The sequence below is a fragment of the Condylura cristata genome, unplaced genomic scaffold (assembly GCF_000260355.1).
Source record: "Condylura cristata isolate star-nosed mole 26May11 unplaced genomic scaffold, ConCri1.0 scaffold00024, whole genome shotgun sequence".
Classification (NCBI taxonomy): Eukaryota; Metazoa; Chordata; class Mammalia; order Eulipotyphla; family Talpidae; genus Condylura; species Condylura cristata.
The window spans coordinates 20,798,083-20,820,923 of record NW_004567125.1 but is presented as its reverse complement, the minus strand read 5'-3'; the positions used below and the strand labels follow the sequence as shown (position 1 = coordinate 20,820,923).

At 43.5% G+C, this 22,841-nt stretch overlaps 1 protein-coding gene across 1 annotated transcript in view; it reads right to left on the bottom strand.

Annotated features, from left to right (window-relative positions):
* The window catches only part of BRINP2 (bone morphogenetic protein/retinoic acid inducible neural-specific 2), a 109,484-nt gene extending 86,912 nt beyond the window's left edge, over window positions 1-22,572 (bottom strand). Inside the window, exon 1 of the mRNA XM_004688510.2 lies at window positions 21,840-22,572. The gene's annotated coding sequence lies outside the window, so the exon portion shown is untranslated. The remainder of the gene's footprint in view (window positions 1-21,839) is intronic.
* Between the last annotated feature and the right edge of the window lie 269 nt (window positions 22,573-22,841).

Sequence of the window (22,841 nt, the reverse complement as noted above, 5' to 3'; positions counted from 1 at the left end):
CTCCATCAAAGATGGAAGTAATAAAAAATAAATGAAGTTCACAGGAGACCCCTACTATCTCTGTTCTATCATCTCTATCTAGCATGATTGGAATAATCACCCCACTGTGAACACGAACCCCACCTCTCAAGTTGTTGCTCCATGATTTTCATTATCCTAATCGATCAATGCCACTTTTAAAGCAATTTAAAGATATATGCGGTCTTACATCATAATCTTTTATATTTTAATGTAAGAATAAGCCAAGATCTGTATTAGAAGAAATAGAAAAAGAAATCTGTATTTTATATAACACAGGAAACAGATCTGATCTTTGTAAGGGTTATTCACTGTAAATTTTTAGCTACAAAAGCTGCAGCTGGAGAACTGCAAATTTTTGGTGTTTCCAGTTTGGATTTCTTTTGTACACATTAGAGATGAAAGACGCATGAATCAAATGAACCAGATTTGGAAAGGGACCACCAGGCCATTAAGTCCTACATCCCCAAAGGCTATTGGAGTTTGTTCCTAGCCTCATCTCTCCAGAGTTTTATCCAGGTTAATTTGAAATGTCTTAAGCAATGCATTTCCCAGAGGGAAAGATCTGGGAAACAGAGCTTGCCACAAGAAAGCCTTCCCGACATCAGCCCTGACTGCTCTTTGAAATTTAGCCCCAGAAATGCTCTATGAGCAAATTACTACTTGTTCAATTAGGACACAGATTCTGATAGATGAGATCTTGGGTTAGTAAACAGCACTCTGACTAATAGGACAACAGAGACATTGTATTTTCCTGTAGGGATGATGCTTTCTGGACAGCTAATGGCACAGCCAGGGTCCTCTGCATGAAGATGCTGGGGTAATTCTCTTGATTGTTGAGGGAAATGTTAAGCTTTTTGCTCATTGGTTTGGAATGATATAATAATAGGGCTAACATCTATGGACTTGGTAACTGTGCAAGCTCTGAATTACTCATTTCATCTTCACGAAAGCCCTATGAGAAAGATATAATGACCATCTACATTTTCTATATGAGGACACTTAGGCCCATTAAGTGGCTCCCCATGATCACATAACTAGAGGAGCCCAAAGCAGGAACCAGGCCATCTGACCCTAGAGTCTGTTTTCCTAACCACAGTCTACTGTATATCACCTTGCATCTTCCAAGTAGACAGGTTAGCACCCAATGCTCGCTTCCCATCCTGTGAAAATGTGGTTCATTAGTGAGAAAGGAACCATCCAAAGGGTCCAGTCTGCCTCTTGCTATCTCCAAGGGGGATCCACATACTTGCCTTGACTGACTCCCACCAGGGAAAGAACGAGAAGAGAACAGGAGCCTGCCAACCTCGACAGATGGTGTGTAGGCTGTTTTGGAGATGGAAAGAGAGAGATTTTTGCTGGCTGACAAAGAACAAGGGAAAGGGATTGGAGAGAAGTGTGACATAAGCAGAAAGAGCTAAACTTGAAATATACATGGAAGAGAAGATTGAGGAGTAGGGGCTGAACTAATGGACAGATGGGTAAATAGACTTAAAAGGACATTTTTAAAATGCCATGTAATGCCAGTCTAGTGAGGAAAAGTGAGCGAGGACACACGTTCAGAAAGAAGAGAAGCCAGCCCCTCCCCATATGGGTTTTGCATTCTCCCAGCTGAAGAATTCAGAAGAGCTGTGATTGCCCCCACCCCTGAGCAGTGAGTAAAAGCTTCATATTCAAGTTCAAAGGAAACTCGCCCTCATCATTCTAGTTTGAAGTCAGCAAAAATAAGAGGACATTCCAAGGAAGTTTAGAATTGTGTCAGTCTCCATCCATTGTCAGCTGAGTCCCAGAAAGGGGACACTAAGATACAAGGCAATTTTTGTTCAGCTGAACTTTATGGGTACACCACTTGTTAGCAGTCTCCAAAGACCCTCCCCGATCTTGGCTGAGAGACTACTGATGATGAGATCAGTGCCCCACACGCTCAGCTTTCCTTTTCCCTCACAAGCCTGGATTCAATTATTTATGCACATGACTTAACTTTACCATGGTTTATTCATGACATTGCCTTAGGAGACAGGAGATAGACAACTTGCCTTTGTGAGGGTCTCTCTGGAGAGTGGCAGTTGCACGATGTGTTACTCCATCAGGCTCTATGAGGACAAAACAGCTCAATGTACAGCCTCTGTTTAAAATAAGGATTAATGTTGCATAGGTCTCAAGTTGAGCGGCATTTATATTGATACAGTTGTTTGAAGAAATAAATCAAAAGAAACTTCAGTGCCACAAGGGACAGGTCTGTGCTAAAGAGGACAGATCAGTGCCTCTGACTGTTTGGGTCTGCAATAGACCTGAAGGTCATTTACCATCCTGAAGGTCATTTACCAATGTTGGCCATAGTTCTCCTCTGAAGGTGATCGTGGACAATCAATGAATCATTCCGCCACTGCCTACACCATGCACCATGTGGACAAGGGATTGGCCACATGCAAAGCTGCCTTGGACCATTTTCTGAGAGGTCTGATTCCTAAATAAACAATGATCAGATGAACCTTGTTGAAAAACACATCTCACCTGTCACGTAAACTCCAGGGCAGAGTACACCTTGCTGACTACATTGTAAAAAAATTTCTCAGGTATCTTTTTTCAGCTTCTTTAATAGAAAGAATTATTTGGTCATTTGTTTGCATTTTCAGCATGAAATCTAAGGTCACAGAATGTATAATTCTCAATTTGCCTTAAGATTTTTTAAATGTCTTGTCACGGTTAAGACTTCATTAAAGACATCAGTTATGTCTTTATTCATCAGTTACGTATTTCTTCTTTATTCTTCTGTACCCTGGCCTTTTCCACTGTTCCAAGAATTCTCTTGAGCTACAGATTTCCCTACAATTAATTCGTGCTTTGTCCTGAGTTAGCTTAATTGAAACATCAAGCTAATAAAACTTGGAAAAGATGAGTGCTTTATAAAGGTACAGGTGAAAGGGGTGAATTTTATTATAAACCTGTATGCTGCAGTTTATGCTATTAAGGAAAAGGAACTCTCAGTAAAGATGGGTGTGGGTTTCTTTTCTATCAACAATTGCAGAGTTATTAATATACATGTGATACTGAGTGGTACACTCCATAAACTAGAACAATGCAAAGTAAAATACACTCTATACCATGGTATGAGAAATGCAGAACTTGGAAGGCAAGAAAGAATACAAAAGTTAAATAGGTATCAAAGTGTGTCACTGGGCAGTGATTAGAAAATATAAATTCATTTCCTGCTGTGGGGAAGAGGCTCCAAGTCTCCATTTGACTTACTCTCACAGTCTTAGGATTTTGTTCAAAAGTCACCTCTTGATGGAGTGCTATCCTGACCGTCCGATTTGATCTTGGAGCTCCCTTTTAGAGCTTCAGGCTCCCCTGCTTTATTTACCCAATAATATTCACACCTTTCACAAAGTACAACTCATTTCTTACAACTTTTTTTTTGCTTGTTTGTTTATTATGTGTCTCCTTCCACTAAAATATAAGCTCCATATGGGCAAGGATTTTGGTTTTTGTCTACTTTGCTCAGTTGTATTTCTAGCTTCTAGAAAATCCCTAACACCTCAGAAGAATCAAGGAGACATTTATTATTCTTGTCTATGAGCTTGGAATTGACCTAGAGAGAAAAAAAATATGAAGCTCAGTAAGTTATAGTACCAGCTGTAAGAAACTCACAAAGTGATACTAACAACAAAGGTAAACAATAATAAGAGCGACAATGGTAGTTATTTACCAAGACCTTCTGATGGGCCAGACACTGTGCTAAACTTGTTATTTCACTGTTTTATTGAATTTCCACAATAATCCTCTGAGATACTATCATCACTATATTGACGAGAAAGTGGAAGCTCAGAAAATGGAAATCACTGGCCACAGATAACACAGCAAAAAAAAGTGGGTGTACTGGACTTTTCAGCTCAAGACTCACTCCAGAATTCATGACATTCTTATCCTTTAAATTTATGACATCCCCATATATGGAAATCAAAAGAACCATGTTGTAAACGCTTCTAGACCCATCACTCAGCTTCAACCAATGGTGATAAATCCATGGCCAGCCTGACCCCAGAGTACATGATCTTAACCACTTGCTCTATGATCAGGTAAATGGAATAGCAGGTTTTCTCCTTATAAACAGAAGACCACAGCCCTTTGCACAGGCATGGCTGGGAAACCTTCATGCAGCCTGATCTGGTCAAATCCTTTTGTTTTCCCTTTTCTCCTTTGCACAAGCTAAGCTCCAGCTTCATATGAAACCCCAGGGTTGGGGACCCCAGATACTTCTGACTCCATGCTCAGCATGCGTAAAGCCTGATAGAAAGGAAAAGAGTGGAAAGAACCCAGTTGGGTTAGTGTAAGTACCTAGCTTGGAAGAAGAATTTTCTGTGATGCCTCATCATTGCTTGGAATACAGAGAAATAAGTACATAAAAAGAGACCTACCAGTAGTCAAGGACTAAGTCCTTGTGCTAAACTTGTGATTCTCTCTTCTGATGCTCTGGGGTTGTTTCATGGAAGACCAGTCAGCCTGGGTGCACCATACCTATTTTCTGTTAAGAAATGGGCACAAGGCCCTCTCTGGTGGCACAATGGGTTAGGACGCAGCACTGCAAGCTAGCTGCAGCCGCTTCAGTGCAAGTTGGATCCCCGACCCCGGATGAGATCCACATGGCACAGCAGACCTCTCCTGTCTCGTCTGCTGCTCCCCTCAGCAGTGTACTTTATCAGTCTGCCTGTCCTGCTCCCCATTTTGTCTCTGGTGAATCTTCTCACTGCCCCTGCACCTCTAGCTTGTACCCCAGTTCTGTATGCATAAATAAATTAATAAATCTTAAAAAATAAAAACGGGCACAAAATACCATAGCACGAAACAATGGAGTCAGAAGAGACAGAGAGCACATGTGTAAGAGAGAATGCAGGGAGGTCTTACTTCTCTGCTTCCGCTGTGACTAGCAGAAATGTCTGAGTTCCCACTGCTGCAGAGTCAGCCCTCAGTTGCCTCCTGACTTCTTTCCTCTCCTAAGAGGTCGCGAGGAAGAATCGGGATTAGCTTGGACTTCAGTTCAGACATGCCTCTCCCATTTGTACAACCTTGCCTAAATCTCTGCATGCTGATCTTAAAAGGGCAACTGCATAGTTTACATTTGTAGAGCACCTAGTGCGATACTTGACACATTAGTACTTTGGAGTCAGGGCTAGGAAATTCTCCTTTTGTCAGGTGCCACTTCTCTGGTGTTCCTTGAGAAAGTAGAGGTCCCTAGTCTAAGACTGGTATTTTCCATATTTTTTACAAAGGAGAAAATTAAAGTAACCAGGAATTTTGGTTGGATTATCACTCTCAATAGCCTACACCTGATAGGCATTTTGGAATAAATCCAGGATCTGGGAGTCCCAATGTAACTTCTTCAATTCCTTCTCACTACCTAGAGCTATAAATTCAAATTCCCATTACTGCCACATTAACACCTTTGAAGGCACTGATGAGGAAAGTTCTATTGCCACTGTGTTGTCCCGACCTCCTGATGGTACAAAAGATTTAACAACTGCCCATTGCCAAGCATTGGAGTAAGCACTACGTATATATGTGTGAATATACATCTACACATTTAATCATAGGTGTATAAACCTATGTGTATAAACACACATACACATACATAAACACACATGTGTATAAACACATACCTTGTATAAACACATGTGCTATGTACACATGTGTGCACACACATGAGCTCCTGGTATGTGCCCCCTAAGTGTGTATGCATGTGTGTGTGTTTATGTATATGTGTACATATACATATAAGACTATTTGTATAATTAGTATCGTATGTACTAGTATGGTAAGTAGAGTATACATATATATCGTGTATATATGTATATCTCATTTATTCATTTAAATACTCCCATGGTTATCATTAGTCTTCCCCTCTTTCCTTATTAAGTTCAGGAAACAAAGAGTCAAAGTGGTGAAGTAACTTACCAAAAGCCAAAGTTGTAGCATGTCCTCCAGCCAGTTTCTCCTTTCCCCGATGCCTCCCACCTCAGGAACAATGAAGGGGCTGAAAATGGGGTGGGAGGACAATGGCCAGGCTTCCACCCTCCATAGCAAGGTGTGGAAGGATGGCAAAACTTCAACAACCCAGTTTTGAATTTGGTAGGCACGGGATTCTGTACCTAATTGCTCTCCATGAATCATCCTTGACAGGTTGTTTTGCTAAGCCTACTTTGTGTTTAAGTATAGCAAATCTTTCAGAGCTTTATATGGGCATCATAACAAATCCTCTATGAATAAGGAGCAATGATCACAGGTCCTTGAGTACAGAAGTGTATTGGAAGATACTGGGGTCCCCTGAGTCCCCAACAGGTTAAGCCTGCTGGAGCTGTCCTTCCTCCCTGGCAGTCATTTCCAGAGCCTCCATCCTGGAGGAAGGCTGTTTAATAAAGCCGTTTATTAAATATAAATAATATTAAATATAAATTATAAATGCCACAGGACAAGATGTGGAGACAGACTGCCAGGGTCCAAATCCCATTGTCACTTCCTCACTCTGTGATCTCGAGCAAAGTATTAGCTTCTGTATCTTAGCTGCATCCTCAGTGACATGAGGCTAGTAAGTGTTTGACTTATTGAATTATTGTGAGAATTAAATGAACACATACTAAGAGAAATAGGATAGTGCCTAATAAAGCAAATGATAGTTATTGCAACCAATACTTCTCCAGAAAAAAAAAAGTCATATCCTATGGATGCAATCCCCCCAACTCCACATTCATTTCATTCATGTTCTCCTTTGGACATTTATGTATGTATGTATGTATGTGTGTGTATATGTATGTTTCTTTTTTTAATATATTTTTTACATCATTCTTCATTTTGTACATTTTTCATCTCAGTTGTAATCCACGTGGGCTTCCCTCCACCACCCACCCTGTGCCATCACCATAGTCCCATGTGCTTTTCCCACCGCAGTTTTGATCCTGTTCCCCTCTCTGCCCCTGTAGAATGTCTCTGGCTTATAGTTGCTTGCTGATTTTAGTTTTTACTTTGGAAATTTAATGGAAATGAGTGAGCTGCATTGCAATATCACCTTTGTCCAGTAGCTGCTGCTCCCTCCCCTGTGGGGATATTTTTCATAGCAAATTCACAATAGATTCTTAGCAATAAAATAAAATTAAGAATCTCGAGGTCGTAGAAATAATAGTTTAAGCACAGCTAAGACTTGTTTCTTCACTGCAGGATTTTTCGGAACCTCTAGCAGCTAGCAAGCACTGAGCAAGGTGCTCTGTAACCCTCCAATGCTGTATGAGAGAATTAGTGAGTGGGGAGAAATGGGTTTTATTCCCCAACTTTTAAGTGTGTTTCTACCTGACCTTCACTAACTACTGAAGGACACTAATATTTTACCAAAGTAAGTTTGGGCAAGATTTTCTTTGGATTGCTTTAAAATGGTGCTTCTCAAACTATGGTTTTTAGATCATCTGCTTGTTAAAATGGAGCTTTCTGAATTTTACACAAGACCGATAGAATCAGACTCTCTGAAGGAGTGGCTGAAGATGCTGCGTTTTAACAAGCTCCCCAGGTGCACATTAAATTTTGAGAATCACTGCCTTGAAGAAAAAAGTCCCTAATTTTGGAATTCTATAAATCTGAAATCCTGAATATTAAATTTTCCTTAATAAGAAGGATACTTCAAACTTTCCAGAAATGCATTATGCTCATGAAAAGTGGGGTGGATGGTGAAGTTTGTTGATCTAATTATGTAAATGTTCACAGTGTTCATGTACTAGGTATTGTGCATGGAGTTGGGATACAATGAAAAATAAGTATCAGATCTCACCTTCAAGGAGTTGACAGTATATAATAAGTGGGAGCCGGAAGCATTGATTGGCTCTGGCCTACTATCACTGAAAGACCTTGGCTGTATTCAATGCTATAGCCAAGTTTACATGGGATCTAGAAGATTCATCCTGGGAATCAAAGTCAGGGTAAGAAGGATTAATTTCTCTTCTAAATAGATCAGTCATTAATGAACCATTAAGATGTTGGTTAGGTTTGTTTTTGATATCCTGGGGGCTAAAACACAGTAAGGGATAGGACAAAGTAGTCAAATGAAGCAAAGAATGAGAGTGAGAAGAAAGAAGAGGGAAAACCTTAGATAAATTATGGGCGATAAAAAAAAAAAAAAAACAAAAGCTCAACCTGCTGACTCTGTTCCATTTAAGGTGAGAAATAACAGGATTTGAATGTCAAATTGCTGAGTCCTGCAGACCTGAGCCATAAACCATTATTCCATTTCCCCCCCTCCTCTGCAGTCACTAATTAAATATTGCTTGAAAGAGGCAAAAGAAAATAAAATGGCTTTTTTTTTTTTTTTTTTTTTGCTGTCAAGTAGAATGCATACTATTGGCTTAGAGTGGGGCTGAGTATCTGGTAGACCTACCCTGGGATCTGCAAGTAGCAGCCATGTGAGAAGACACAGCAAGATAACAGAGCACTTGTCTCTATCTGAAGTGTTTCATAATCACTTCTTATTTCACATGCAGCCTTTGTACCATCTTATTTTCACATGCAATCCCTTTACCCTAACTAACAATAATTGCAAATACGTGACATTCCTCTTTTAGTGTGATTTATGCAGAGAACCCCCAAACACATTATGAGTGGTATTTGAATTCTAAAATGTATCCCAGTTTCCAACAGGAGGCACAGTGCAGGGGTTGCCTTAAATCAGGGTGCCTCAAGGATTCGGTATCCATTGCACAATGATCACCTTTTACCCAGATAATGTCTTCATAAACTGCCTTCTGTCTTGTACATACAGCTTGGTACATTGGTAGGTGCCTGAGTCTCTTTGTACTCATTCCAAGACAACAGTGTCTGTGTTCCAAGCTTGGAAGTTAGTATATTTAGATCAGATATCTAACGCCAGCATCAGTGGCCACATTGAGTCCATTTCCCAGCTCTCTCTGCTTCCCCATGTAGAGCCCTGCCACCAAATACAAATTTAACTGACGGAAGCCCTAACAGAGATATCACTGGGCCTGTGTTCTCCCGTTGTTTGCCTGAGCAAAATCTATCATTACTCTATATGCATATGGCATGTGTCAACTGTTTTAAAATTAGCCAATTTTCCTAAGCATAAAAATGGATTTTTGTCATATCACATGAACCATATATCACAGAAACAAACCAGTTTTTGTTGTGGCTTTTTTTTTTCTTTCCAAAATACATTAAGTCTTTTTAAGTCACTGCCAAATCCATTTCTCTCACTGCATTTGTGAGATACATTTAAAGAAACCTAGCAGAGAAGGAAAATTTCATACAGTGCTGTCACCTGGAAAGAAATCTAGTTCATTACTAAGCTAACCACACCTAGGAGGCTGGATTGCTTCACCTGCTTTTAAATAATAAATACAGCCTTTGTATGCTGCCTTGCACTCAAAGTCTGTGATAGGGCAAAAATAATAAAAAATATATATAGATGATTAAGAGAAAGAACTGTCATTTATTGAGCATACGCTCTGTGCCAGACTGTATGGGAAGTGCTAATTCTGCATGATTTCACTTTAAACTCAAAGCAATCCCATGCCATGTTTTACAATATGTACAGATGTGTAACTGCAACTAACATAGGTAACCTGGCCAGGTCGCATAGCTAGTACTTAGCAGAGTCTGCCAAAAGTTGTACCCAAGTTAATCACCCCTGAGCCTATTCTCTCCAGGACTAGGTCACCTCTTATCTGAGGCGAAGCCTGTTAGACATCCAGAGACATAATAATGAGACATTAGTAGGCTTCTGTGTCAACTCTTGCATTCTAGGTTCCTCCTCATAGTTAAGATTATATGGTGTCATATATGTACTCACTTTCTTTGGCTTCCTCTCAGCCAAATAAATCCCCATTTAGCTTTAGAGGAGGAAGTGGGAGGGACAGGATGGCCAATGTTCTTCCACCACAGCACAGACACTGTTTTTAAGAACTTGGATGAGAGCAGGTCTTCTTTGAGAATTCTCCCTGAGTGCCTGCATAACGCCCCCAAACAATGCTAAGGTCAGGAGCCCATAGGCAGCGATCTGCATGGTTCCTTTGGGGCCTATAGTTCTCCTCTCAAAACACAAATCTCCTACTTGGGTGAAAAAATCTATGAATTTCTCTTTAGAAAGGCTTGAGTGTTAATTGAGAGGGCAGCACATCAAATCATTATAAGTCATTAATACTTCAGCACAAATTAGTTGAACAGGTTACTGAGAGGTGTCAATGCTCCTGAGGGAAAGATACCATTTTGACGGAAGTGGTGGGGAGTCCCCGGGAGTACTGGCTGCAGGGGCTGAGGAGATGCTGGCAAAGTCGGGACAAAGGGGCATTCCAAGGTGACTGCATGGGACAGGAAGGGAGGACCGTGGTATTGCTTCTCACACGCGCACACACAAACACACAGACACGTCCTCCACACGTCCCTTTGGAGCTGTGGGGACTGTACTTACAGGCAAAGGTTTTAGGAAAGGTACCAGCCACTCTCCTCAGCAGCCTCCAACAGGAACCTTGCCTGTGCCTCCGCGGCCAGGGGCGTGTAACACAGCCTTTGGCCTCTAGGGGTCTCCAGTGCTCCGAGACTTCCGGAGAATGCTGACCTTGCTCTCTCATCCCGCTGGGCTCAAATCCCAAAGGGCAACGCTTGCAGAAAGGGCTTAAAGAGGCACGTGCAGCACCCCTGCCCACCCCACTCCACCGCCCAGGACCCCATCGCTTGCCAGAAAAACGTTCACCCACCCCCCCCACCCCCTGCTCCCGCCTGATGGCATATTTATAGTATGCTAAGTGGCTGAACACTCAGCGGGGGAGGCAGAAATGAATGCCCCCGCACTTCTTACCCAGTGCTTACGCTTGCCTATGCCTCAAGGGGATTCCAAGGACTTCCACTAGCAGCCCCACCCCACACTCTTCCAGTAAGCCCCAATTCCAGGCTCCAGAGCACAGCTGCGCAGAAATCTCTTGCTCAGCAGGCAGCCCCGTGCTCCGGGTGCTGCACAAGGCCAGGGTGAGGGATACAGGAGGGTTTCCTAATCACCACGCTCCCCGCTCCCTGCTCCCTGCTGCTGGGTCTGCACCAGGCAGATAACTAGACCCCTCCTAGTGGGGGCCAAGGAAGGAAAGGGATCTGAGGGAGGACCACAGCCAATATCCTGGGAAGATCCCAGTGCCCACTGGAAGCAGAGTCATTGAAGACCATGGGTTGTGGGGTAAAACCCTGGGAGTACTGTAAAGAGTAAGGCATTTCGAGAGACCATATTTACCCCCAGTGCTCACTGGAAAAGGCTGTAGGGATTAATGGCAGGTCTCTGAGTCTCAAATCTTTCCTATGAGTTGGATTTGAAATCCAACGTGTAATTGTGAGATTTTGAGCAATTGACTGACCCTCTCTGTTCCTAATTGTTCTCATCTTCAAAATGGGAATAGTCAGGCCACTTTACCTGGAGTAGTTAGAATCATCTAAGGTGTGACATCTGGTACATAAAGGTCTGGCTTCTTGCCTGACACACTGTGACTATTTATTCCCAGACATCAGACTTCATGTCTCTCCGATCCTCTAGAATAGAGAGGATAGTAGGAATCTATCCCAGGTCCACTGAACTCCACAAATATATTGGTGAGAGTCTACTATTTAAAAATTAAATTTACCTACTATTTTAAATGGATGCCACAGTCTTGCCTTTTAAAAAAAACCTTCGGTGGGATGGATTTCACTGTGTTTAGATTCCAAGGAGATGCCTCAGCAACACATGTGGTCAGGCCAGAGAAGGGACAGGCAGGACAGCTCTGGACCTGCAGGCCTGCTCCCATCAGGGAAGTTCACGTTGAACTCCTTTATGTACTGGGGTTCTAGCTATGGGTTTACTTGATTAGAATCTTGTATTGCTTTTTAAAAGTTTAAAAACACTGCCAGTGTATCCTTCTGGAATTGAGAGAAAGCTTTTCCTCTAAGCCTAAGGACACTCAACTCTTTTATTTGTTTTAAAAGCCTGCTCATTTGAAAATGGAAGCACACCTGTATTCAGAAACAGAGGCATTTGAACTATTCAGCCCACACATACTAAATACTCAGTATGTGCAAAACATTGCCCATTTTTAAACACTCACCCGCCCTCGTGGGCTGCTCCAGAAATCCCCTGAGGATCTAACAGTTCTTTTTCCTTCTTGACTGATTGAGCCCAGATTCAGAAAAGTTACCTCTACTTTGATCTCAAAGGTATTCTGTCCTTTGGGGATGACCTAAGACAGTGATTATATTGCAGTCCAGTGTTGAAGAGCTTAGGTCTGGGGTGCCAGACCTGAGTTCAAACTTGAACTCTGTCACTTTCAAATGGTGTGAACTTGGGCTAGTTATTTATTCTCTCTGAGCTTTAATTTCCTCTTCTATAAGCAATAAAACAACCCAATTGAATAAGACAATGCCTGGAAAGCACTTAGCATAGTGTTTAGTATATGGTAACTATTGCCAAGAAATCCCTGATTCACCTGATCTAACATCATGTACTGAAGCTGCCACCTGCCTTTCACTGGTCACAGATAAATGCCGTCATTGTTTTCCACGGAGGTCAATATTTTATGACCTTTCGTACCTGGGGACACGAAAGCAACAGCTGCCATTTTTTGATTGCCATTGTGTGATGTGTACTGATACAATTCAGTCACTGTTTTTGAATCTTCACAGGGTTTATGCAAGATAAGGGGCCAATGTCTCCAATTTACTACATGGGGACACTGAAGTTCAGAGAACATCTAAGATCACATAGACTAAGACCACATGGAAGCCCAAAATTGTCTGTCTCGGAAGTCAATCGTCTTTTCTGCCCACTTTGCTGAGGCGCAAGGTTTTTCAACCTGGAAGTGTGAGCACATCCGAGTCTGAATGGCAGCTCTTCGGTGCTCTTCCTTTCTCAATTACAGTTTGTAAATATGAATGACACTTACTTCATAAGTAGTAAAAAGTGTAATAAAAATTAAATTAGATTCTATAAGTAAAGTGGACCTAGCAAAATTTCTATCCTAACGCAGACTATGGATGTGATATTAAATGTGTATGAATTTGCCCCACCCAAGTTCCATCAGCTCTCTCTCCAAATGATCATTTTAACCTCATTACAATAATATTCTTAGAGAAGGTGCATATGTACATATACACCTGTGCTGTGTTGTGTGTGAATATGTGTGTATACATCTGCATGTGTGTACATGCATAGGCATAGATGGCCTTCACATGAAAAATCACAGAGCAAACTAATGCCCAGTTGAGAAGCAACATTGTCAGCACCTCAGAAGCATCCTCCTCTAGCCCCTCCCTGAGCAAATTCCCATTTCTCCCTCCAGTCTAATTCACTTCTCATCTTGTTAAAAAATAATTTTCATTTCCCCTTCTGCTCCTGCCTCTGGGTTGTCTCCAGTCTTTTCGCTTTGCCTGTGTCTGTCACTTCACCAGGGTTCTAAGTGACATGTCATTCACAGGAGAGAAGTGAAATAAAGTGGTTCAGCAGGGCAGGGACACGCATGCACACAAGTACACGTGTGTTTGTATATGTGTGTGAGTGTGCATGTGTGTGGGCGCATGCACATGTGTGTGTGTGTGTTTGCGTGTGTGCACCCACCTTCTAATTTTGTGGAGAGCAGAAAACCAGATGTCTTGCTATGGGAGCTAAGTTTTAGCCCAAAAGAACAGAAGAGACAAGTAGAGAAGAGGTTCGGGGACATTTGTACAAGCGGCTTTTCCCAAGACCACCCAGGCCAGAGCCTGGCTGCTCCAGCTGTGCGGACACTCTAGCAGAGCAGCTGGAGTCTTTGTTACACACAGGTCACAGTTGAACTCTTCTTTGGATTCCAGATTCTACTTTGTCCAGGATTTCTACCTTCCTGCATGAACAAATCAGGTCTTGATTTAAATGTTACAGCCTCAAAGAGAACATCTCTGACCACCACCTCCATCACTCTCTCCTACAGTATTCTTTTTTTAATCATCTTCATTATCAGCATCCAAATTTTCTCATTTATTGTTTCTCATTTACATGTTTACTTTTCTAGATACCATAGTAATAAACAATATGGACTTGACTATTTAAACTAGATCAAAACGCAGCTTCCTTTCTTATTAGCTATGTGACCTAGGTCAATTGTTTTTACCTCTCTGGAGTCACCTTGATAAAATGTATATATAGGATTTATTAAAATGAGAAACATAGGTGCATTAAGTACATGAATTAATTTATTTAAAGCCTCCAGTACAGTGCCTGACACAATAACTATGAAACTGTTAGCTATCATTGCAATGTCAATAATCATCATTATGATTATCATCCTATCTTCTTTCTAGAATGTAAGTAATTTGATGGCAAGACTTTTGCTGCTGCATCCTCTGTGCCCAGGAGGAATACCTGGCATGTATTCATAATAATATACTGAATAAGTAGTTCCTCAGAACTATGTCTTAGAACCCCAACCCCAGCCTCCCCCTGAGTGCAGGAGAGAGACATATAAACAAATCATTACAGAGTGGTGGCTACAGTGTGAAGGCTGAGTGTGAGTGAAATGTGTGGAAGTAAAGAAGAGAAGACTATTAATTATTCCCCAGCGCCTCGGGGAAGTCCTCACAGAGGAGACAGTCTTTACAGTGCTTGTTCCTGAAGCAACGCAGCCCTCAGGAAACAGAGAACAGGGCAGAGGAAAGGTCTGCAGGAAAGCACCACCGCACACCTAAGGGCCTGGAATACCAAGGGAGCTGCCCATTGTTGGGAATTGCTGGAGTGAGATGTGGAGAGACATACTAGACGCTGTGGCCAGCTCCTGCAACATCTAAGATCTGTTTGCCACAATAAGAAATTTCACGGGGCGTGTGAATGGGGGGTTCACTGAAGAATTATCATATAGGGAGAAGTATAATCAAAGCTAATATTTTGAAAGATGACTCCAGCTGCTAGAAGGAGGCTGGATTGACTAGCCTTTCGAGGAGAAACAGGGAGCCACGTATTGGAAATGTCCAGATCGCAAGCAATGGGAGCCTAAGAAAGCAAGTGGTGGGATGGGGAGATGGCTTTGAGAACCCCTTAGCTAGTAAACCATGTGAGGCCTTGGTGGGTGGTTGGCTGAGAGGAACAACATGAGAGTAAGGAGAGCCCATGGCAACTCATATTTCCTACATATGCCTGGGGGGGGGGGGTTGTGTGTACCATTAACCATTGCAGGGAACTAGGGAACTGAGGGATGGGCACCATTTTGTGGGGGATATTGATGCATTCTGAGTTCAGCTGTGGTCATTTTAATCTTTGTAATATCAAGGCAATATATATGGTATGAAAGGATGTTGCGATTGGCTGAGCATCGACTATGTGATGGGAACTGTATTTGGTACCTGGTTATTTCAGTCTCACTTAACATATAGCATAATGCTTTGAGAGATAGAGTATTTTTATTTTTTATTTTATAAGTGATGAAACTAAGATGCAGAGCAGTAACAACCCCTACTTTACATAATTTATACTGAAGAACAATCAGTAGAGCATTTTGATTAAGCAGGACTGAATGGAGTGCATGCAAAGAGAAGGATTAGAAAATACAGTAGTTAAGGTAAACATGTAATAGTTCCATGCAGTCAACATGAAAATGAGATGAGAGCAAGTTCACGACATACTTTATGAACTATAGATTGCTGAGCAAGTCTGAGGAACTCGAGGTGTAGGCCAGACCTCACTGCAACGAATAACAATAATAAGAAAATAATGAGTAAATTATAATGTTCAAATCTATAATTATTAAATAAGCTCAATCATTATGTCTCTCCCCATTATTCTTACCTATAGGTCCATGAAAGAACCTTGAATGCTTAACAGTGAGTTTTGTTTCTCCCTATAATGCTATTGTTGTGTGTGGTTTAAAGGAAAATTCTCGAAAGAAAGATGATAACATGGGCGAGATGAGAAGAAGGGGATCCGTAAAGCAAACATAAACTGCTGATCCCTGGTGTGGAACTGTCAGTGCCATTAGTTCTGCGAGTCCTCACTATTGGAAATGAGACCCTAAATATATATTTTTTTCTATTTCCACTGTTCAGGAAGAGACTCAAAATGTTAAGATAAAGTTCTATGTCTCCCACCTGCTAATTGTCTGTCTGGGAACTGAGAGCTGCTGTGTCCCAAAAATATTTTGGGTGGGTTGAGGTTGTCCCATGAATAAAAGCCAAGGTACACCACGTATGGGCTCCTTGACATTAGATTTCAGAAATGCAAACTCAGCGCTTGGGTCCTCTCTGGTGACACACACCATCCTTCCTTCCCTGTGGTCTCTTCTTTGGCTCTGACTCCTCTGGCCTCATGCTGTGCCACTATACCACTTTCCCTATGCTCCTCTGCACAGCTTAGACCAACATGGTCCAAGCATCATGTGAACCAGACAGGGAATTTAAATTTTTCTTCTAGTCACATTAAAAAGTAAAAAGAAGGGGGCCCTCCCCGGTGGTGCAGCGGGTTAAAGCACAGCACTGAGAGGCTTAAACCACTTCCACATGAGTTCCATCCCTGCCTGCCCCAGAGGTGACCACATGGCATGGCAGACCTCTCCTGACTGGCCCACTGCTCCCCTCAGCAGTGTACTTCATCGATCTGCCTGTTCTGCTCCCCACTCTGTCCCTGGTGAATCCTCTCATGCTCCACATCTCTGGCCTGTACCCCAGTTCTGTATGAATAAATAAATAAATCTTAAAAAAAAAAGTAAAAAGAAGGGACTTTCTGGTGGTGCAGGGGTTAAAGACTACTATTGCCACCACTGCAGCACAAGTTCAGTCTTCAGCCTGCCAGGTAGGTTAACTCACCTGGCACGGCAGACCTCTCCTGTCTTGCCCACTGCTCCCTCAACAGTGTATTTCAGTCAATCAGCTTGTTCTGCTCCGCAGGCTGTCTCTGGTGAATCCTCTCACCACCACCCCTACATCTGGCCTGTACCCCAGCTCTGCATGCATAAATAAATCATTTTTTTTAAAGTAAAGAGAAAGGCTGGGAACTAGTATTATATTTTATTTAACCCAGTCCACCCAGAATATAATTTGACATACAATCAATATAAAAATTATTGATGACCTATTATACTCTTTTTCTTTTTTAACTATGTCTTCAAAATTCACACGTAGTCTTCAAAATATATACACAGAATATATTTCAAGTGCTCAGAAGTCCTACGTGGCTAGTGACAAGTGTATGTACAGGCCAGTGTATGTTCAGGCCAGTGTGGGTTGGTACTGTATGGCCTGGTTAATACCGTGTGGCTAGCGAGGGTTAATACTAACACATGGATAGTCTAGTGAAGAATTAGAGTTCAGTCCTGTGAGGTCTCAAATTGCTCAAAATTGCTCAGACTGCTCGACACAGCCTTCTGGATATAGTTGTATTACTTGGGAGCCTCAGGAAAAGAATGATAGAAGCTTCTGTTGAAGATCCCACATGTAATAACATTATTCGACTTTACTTCTATCTGTGTGGCAGTGAAAATTTCAAAAGCTCAACCTGTAGATATAATTGGTCAGAAGAAACTACCAGAGTTCCTGGTCTGAAGCACAACTGAACTGCCTAATTCTTCCCTTGCAAATAAAAAAATGCATTAACCCTTGACAACCACTAGGTTCGTGCCCATGGCCCTGAACCACCTAGCCCTCAGACATGGTAGTGGAGACTTCTGAATAAAGAAATGAAAGTTGTTGGGCCCACCAATCAACTGAATAGTCATTTAGCTCAAAGGTGGTAATAACAAGGCTGAGGGGGAGGGGATATTCAAGTAAATACCCTTTAGGACTTGTACCCAGAGGAAACTCCTGGGGCCGTACAATCAAATAGACTGGATTTGTGGGGGGGCGGGAGGGGGGAGGTTCCTCTTGGGCTGAGAACAATTATGGTGTGACGAGCAAATCATCCCACCTTGAGGGCCCAGTAGGAGCTTCCTCTGGGTTGGATGGGCCCCATCCAAGCAGCCAGTGACATGCCCATGAGACATCTCAAACCAAGTGAAGAACAATGAATAAAGTGGTCTTGTCACCTGTTCTCACACATGACCTGAGCTTCATCTTGACCTTTTCTTGAGGAGAAAAGCCCCACCGCTGGAGCACATATGTGTGGCCAAACTACCATAGGCATCTTCTGGTGGTCTGCAGCCCTTGGTCCTGGTTTGGCTCTGCTCAGGCTGGCAGACTGCCTCTCGCTTCTCCTGCTCAGCTGAGCAATCACAGCACCCCGTGGTGCAGCTGCTGCGGGCAATACTGCACCCCACCCTCCTGCTTTTTGTGGTCTCCTCCTTTGTGACTGCTACAGCAAATGTTTTATTAAAAGGGAAAGAGGAGGAGAGACAAGAGGTTATGTCCATGGGCATGCTCAAGAATCTTAAGATTGAAAATCCCCTGCTCAATGCTAAATGCCTCTGGGCTTTGGCATTTTGCCGAATTCAAGTAAACCCCAATAGGGATGTTTGGGTGGGAAAATAGGAGTTGGAGAAACACCAGGGCTCTCTTAGGAGATACTGATTCTAAAAAAATATGAGAAATGGTTTTCATCTTCTGTTGAAATTTGCCTGCTTTTCCCCAGTATATTCATCCAAATCTTTTTATATGCTGTTGATAAGCTCCCTGACCTTGAACACTATTTCCCCCATTATATATGAATTAGACTTGAGGTTAGGTGGAAGGGCAGGTAATTTTCAATGCCTAATGAGATGTCCAATGTTCACAGCCCTCTGCCTAGTTTGAGAGCAGTTTCCTCTAGGCCAATAAGTGCTACAAATAATTAAGCCAGGTGTCTAGTATTGCCAGGACCTCACTGGAGAAGTGTCCCAAGTAAACCCCAAGGGATCACAAAAGTCTTGCCCTTCTAAGACTTCTCTACTTGTTTTGCAGCTAGCATCTCTGTCAGCTGGAATCCTTTTCCCCAGTTCTCTCTGTCCAAACGAATTCCACCCCATCCCTCATGGCACATTCTCCCTCCTTGGAAGACTGATAGCTCTCATTATCCATACAAATCAATCGTAGATTAATTAGGTCAGCCTTGAGCATTTCATGTATTTAGAATTCATGTTGTCGTTTACCTTTCTCCAAGGGTAAGCCTGTCTTCCAAACTAGATTGGAAGATCACTGAGGGCAAAGGCAAGGTCTTATAGGACTTATAGTCCCCAGAGTTCTGAGATCAATGTCAGAGGAGGAGCCCAAAGCAGATGAGTTAAATCACCATCGCTAAGAGGAGACCGACCATTCCTTAGGACACATTAGGTAGAGTCTGGGTTTCAGTAGGAGGATGAGGCCCACCAGGACTATTTTTAATTGCAGTATAACCCAGAGGAAAGCAGTTCATCTTTCTGAGGTTCTCTGCCTACCTTTTCTAAGGAGGCTAAAATCAGTTTAACTCTACTTCTTCAGGTAATCAAGGATAAATGAGACAATAAGCCATGTGAGGATTAATTAGGTGAGCTCCCTAAAATGCTCCCAGCTCTCTGGAAAAGGATGCCTTTATAAAATGTGTAGAAGGTTTTATTATTTAAGAGAAAGAGTTGAATCACCAAAAATACACTACACAGTGGGAGAAAACAAAGTCTTAACCAGGAAACCTCCATACTAAGCATCCCAGTCAGCAGAAAGTGCCCACTCAGAGAGATGCCTCTACTCCCTCCAGATTACCTCTTGTTTGTGAGTTGGGGAGAGATTTTGGAGCTGCATCTCAGAGGGGATCTTTTTTTATGTTATGTGATGTTCCCCAGTGATTAGGCCATGCCTTGGGAAAAGGGATCAGAAGGAGTTGATGACGCAGGCATGTTCTTTGCCCTCTGGCCTTGTTCAGTAAACAACCTGTTAGGAGGCCAGCAAGGAACACCCACAGGATGGTCTTCAGGGCCAAGAAAGGAGAAGGTGCTCCCATCCTGAGACTGGCCCGGGGCTAGCGGAGCAGGCACCTGCTGCCCCCTCCCTCCCTCCCCAGCCCTTCCCTCTTCTCCTTTCTTGTACCCACACTGCAGCACACAAATTTCCATTCTGGGAGACAAAGCCAGCCTCATTTTAGGTGAGGAAGGGGAAGCAAGAGTCAGAATGCTTCTGTCTACTTCATGGCTTCTACCCAGCTGTCAGACTCTCGGAGCCAGCTGCCCTCCAGCAAGAAAGTCCACATCTTGACACTTTCTTCCCTTCTTCTCAAACATTTCATAGTATCTGTGTTCTGCACCTACTCAAATCATATCCTCCTCTTAGAAGCAAAGCATGCATCATTCTCGAAAGTAGGCAGTAGCTATGATACTGATAGACTCTCAGGATCATCATGCCAGTGTTACCTGGTCATGTCCTAACTGCTTCAAGGCAACTTATTCTGGGAGAGCGGAAACTCCAGAGGGTCCTCTCTTAATCAAATAACATGCATACAACTACTCGAAGTCAAGAGGGAAAACACACAAACTACAGCATCACTTTGCTAAGGCCTGATGTCATCAGACTGCCCCCCAGGGGATTTTGCAAAATACTTTAGTTGCTTGGTTAATACTGGCATCGCCTATGTTCTACAGAGCATGATCCGTGTTAGTATCCCTTCAACGTGCCCATGTCTGGAGACGAAGAGGCAGGGATCCTTGACTTATATACCTTTTATCTCCCTGATTGGCATAGGCTGACATATCATTGTCCCTGCTAGATAAGTCCATCAGCATGGTCTGTTACAATTGCTCTCCTTCTTAACAAAATATTTGTTCCTGTTCAGAGCACCCAGTTCCCAGGACTAGCAGGAACACATACACAGCTCTTCACAGAGGGTTCTGTTCAATTATGTTACAGTGCATTAGCTTGATTATTAGTTAATACTTGGCTTAGGTCTATACACCCAGGATAAATATGTACCATAAAAAGGGGCTTCTTGTTGAGGAGAAACAACTCTGGGCTGGAATAGCAGCTCAAGTTCAAGCTCCTGCCAGGAAGGAATACTCCAAGCATCTGGGGCCTGGTCAGAGAGCTGCACATGCATGGTTCTTCCATCAGCAGTCTGCTTCCTGCATACAGCTGTGAGCATGCACACACACACACACACACACACACACACACCATAAGCAGCATTCCACTGTGTACCCAAATGATTACAGGAACAGAGAGATAGATCACTGGATAATCTCAGCATGCCCCTCCTTCCAGCATAGCAGTGTTTTCCCTTAGGGTCTCTAGTGTGCTGCTGGTTCACTCAATCAATGAGGTTTCTGCCCTCACCCAGGGGAGACTATTTGCAACCTACAGGGTTCACATTTCAGAATTTTTTTTTTTCTTGGCTGCAAATGCATGGGAGAAAGAGACAAGCCCCTACAGAAACACCACAGAGCCCCACAAATATGTGAATATAGATCTGTGAACATATGAATACAGACCTATCGCATAGCACACCAGCATTGGGGGTCCTTCCCAAACATAGTGAACGGCATACAATTCAGTCCAGCTCCGGCTCATCATGCAAAAGTCCTCGTCATCTCCAGCAATTAGGCAGCCCGATTGGATTTTCTGAAGCTAATGGGAGTTGCACTAACTTTGAGGACTTAAGCCAGGCAAAAGCAATATAGGTCAGGGAGAGTGCCTAAGCCTTGTGACAGCCATGCAACACCAGGAGGCAACAGCAGGGCCATCTCTAGCTACATCCTAAAGTCCACTGCTCAGCTCCACAAGACAGAAACTAAGAGAGGGGAACGTTTTACTCCGCTTGCCACTGACAGGGCACGGAGGCTTTTAGGACAGCAAAATGATCCTCTTTTCAAGGGACACGCCAAAAGGACAATAAAATAAGAATGGGAAAAAATCCCCCAAACCGGCACTGTTACCTTGAATCCTTGCAAGAGCCCTCCTTGTTGTATCAGCTGCTCCCCAAACCTCCACTGACTGGGAGGAGACTCCTAAAAGAATCCAGGGTTTTGGGCAACATCTCCAGTGGCAGCTTTCCAAAGTTTTTACTTCATGATTTCTTGAGACTCTCTCATTTGGGGAAACGCGAATGACTCCCCCTCAGCGTGTGAAAAGGAGCGGATGTCTTTTCAAATTCTGCTCCCCTCTTTGCTGTTGCTGGCGCCGCCGCCGCAGCCGCCGCCGCCGCCGCCGCCGCGGTTAGACCACTTGCCTGCCGCCAGCCCGCTGAGAAGCAAGGATCCTGGTCACCCAAAGCATTTTGAAGTGGGGTTTCGGTTCTGGGCAGGGGCACACGCGGTTGGGAGAGGGAAAGAAAGTGCAAAGCCTCGCGTGTCCTAGCCCTCTGCTCAAGAGACACCCAAGATCTTGCCTTGCTGCTAACTCTAGAGACTCACCCGCCCGCTCTCTCTCCCCGACACATTCGCTAAGACTGTTCCTCCGGCTTCCCCACTCCCTAGGCTGCCTGCAGACCTGCCCCAGCGCTGGCAACGCACGGCAGGTGCATCTCCCTGGGCAAGTGCTAGTGGGGTCCTCGGAGCTCAGCGGAGGTGCGGAGCTAGCAGCTGCCTGCAGCTTCCACAGCAGGCCGATTCCATCCCAGCGTTGCAGTCCGGCGCGTCCCTGCTCAGACTCCGGGTTCCGTACCTAAGCGGTGTCACCTGCAGACTCAGACACCAGAGGAGCGTCTTAAGATAACAATGCTGCCCTGCCTGCCTCTCTCTTTCTTTCTTATGCACGTAGGTAGGTAGCCAATGAGATCCAGCGCCACACTCCCCGCAGGCGCCCATTGGCTGGGAGGCTTGGCAGGGGGCGGGCTTGGAGCATCAGCGGCTGTCTCCTTTGGTTAGTTGGCAGGCTGGGGCACCCGCTCGGTTAACCCTCCCAGCTTTGCAGCAGAGACTTTTTGATGAGGATAAGGA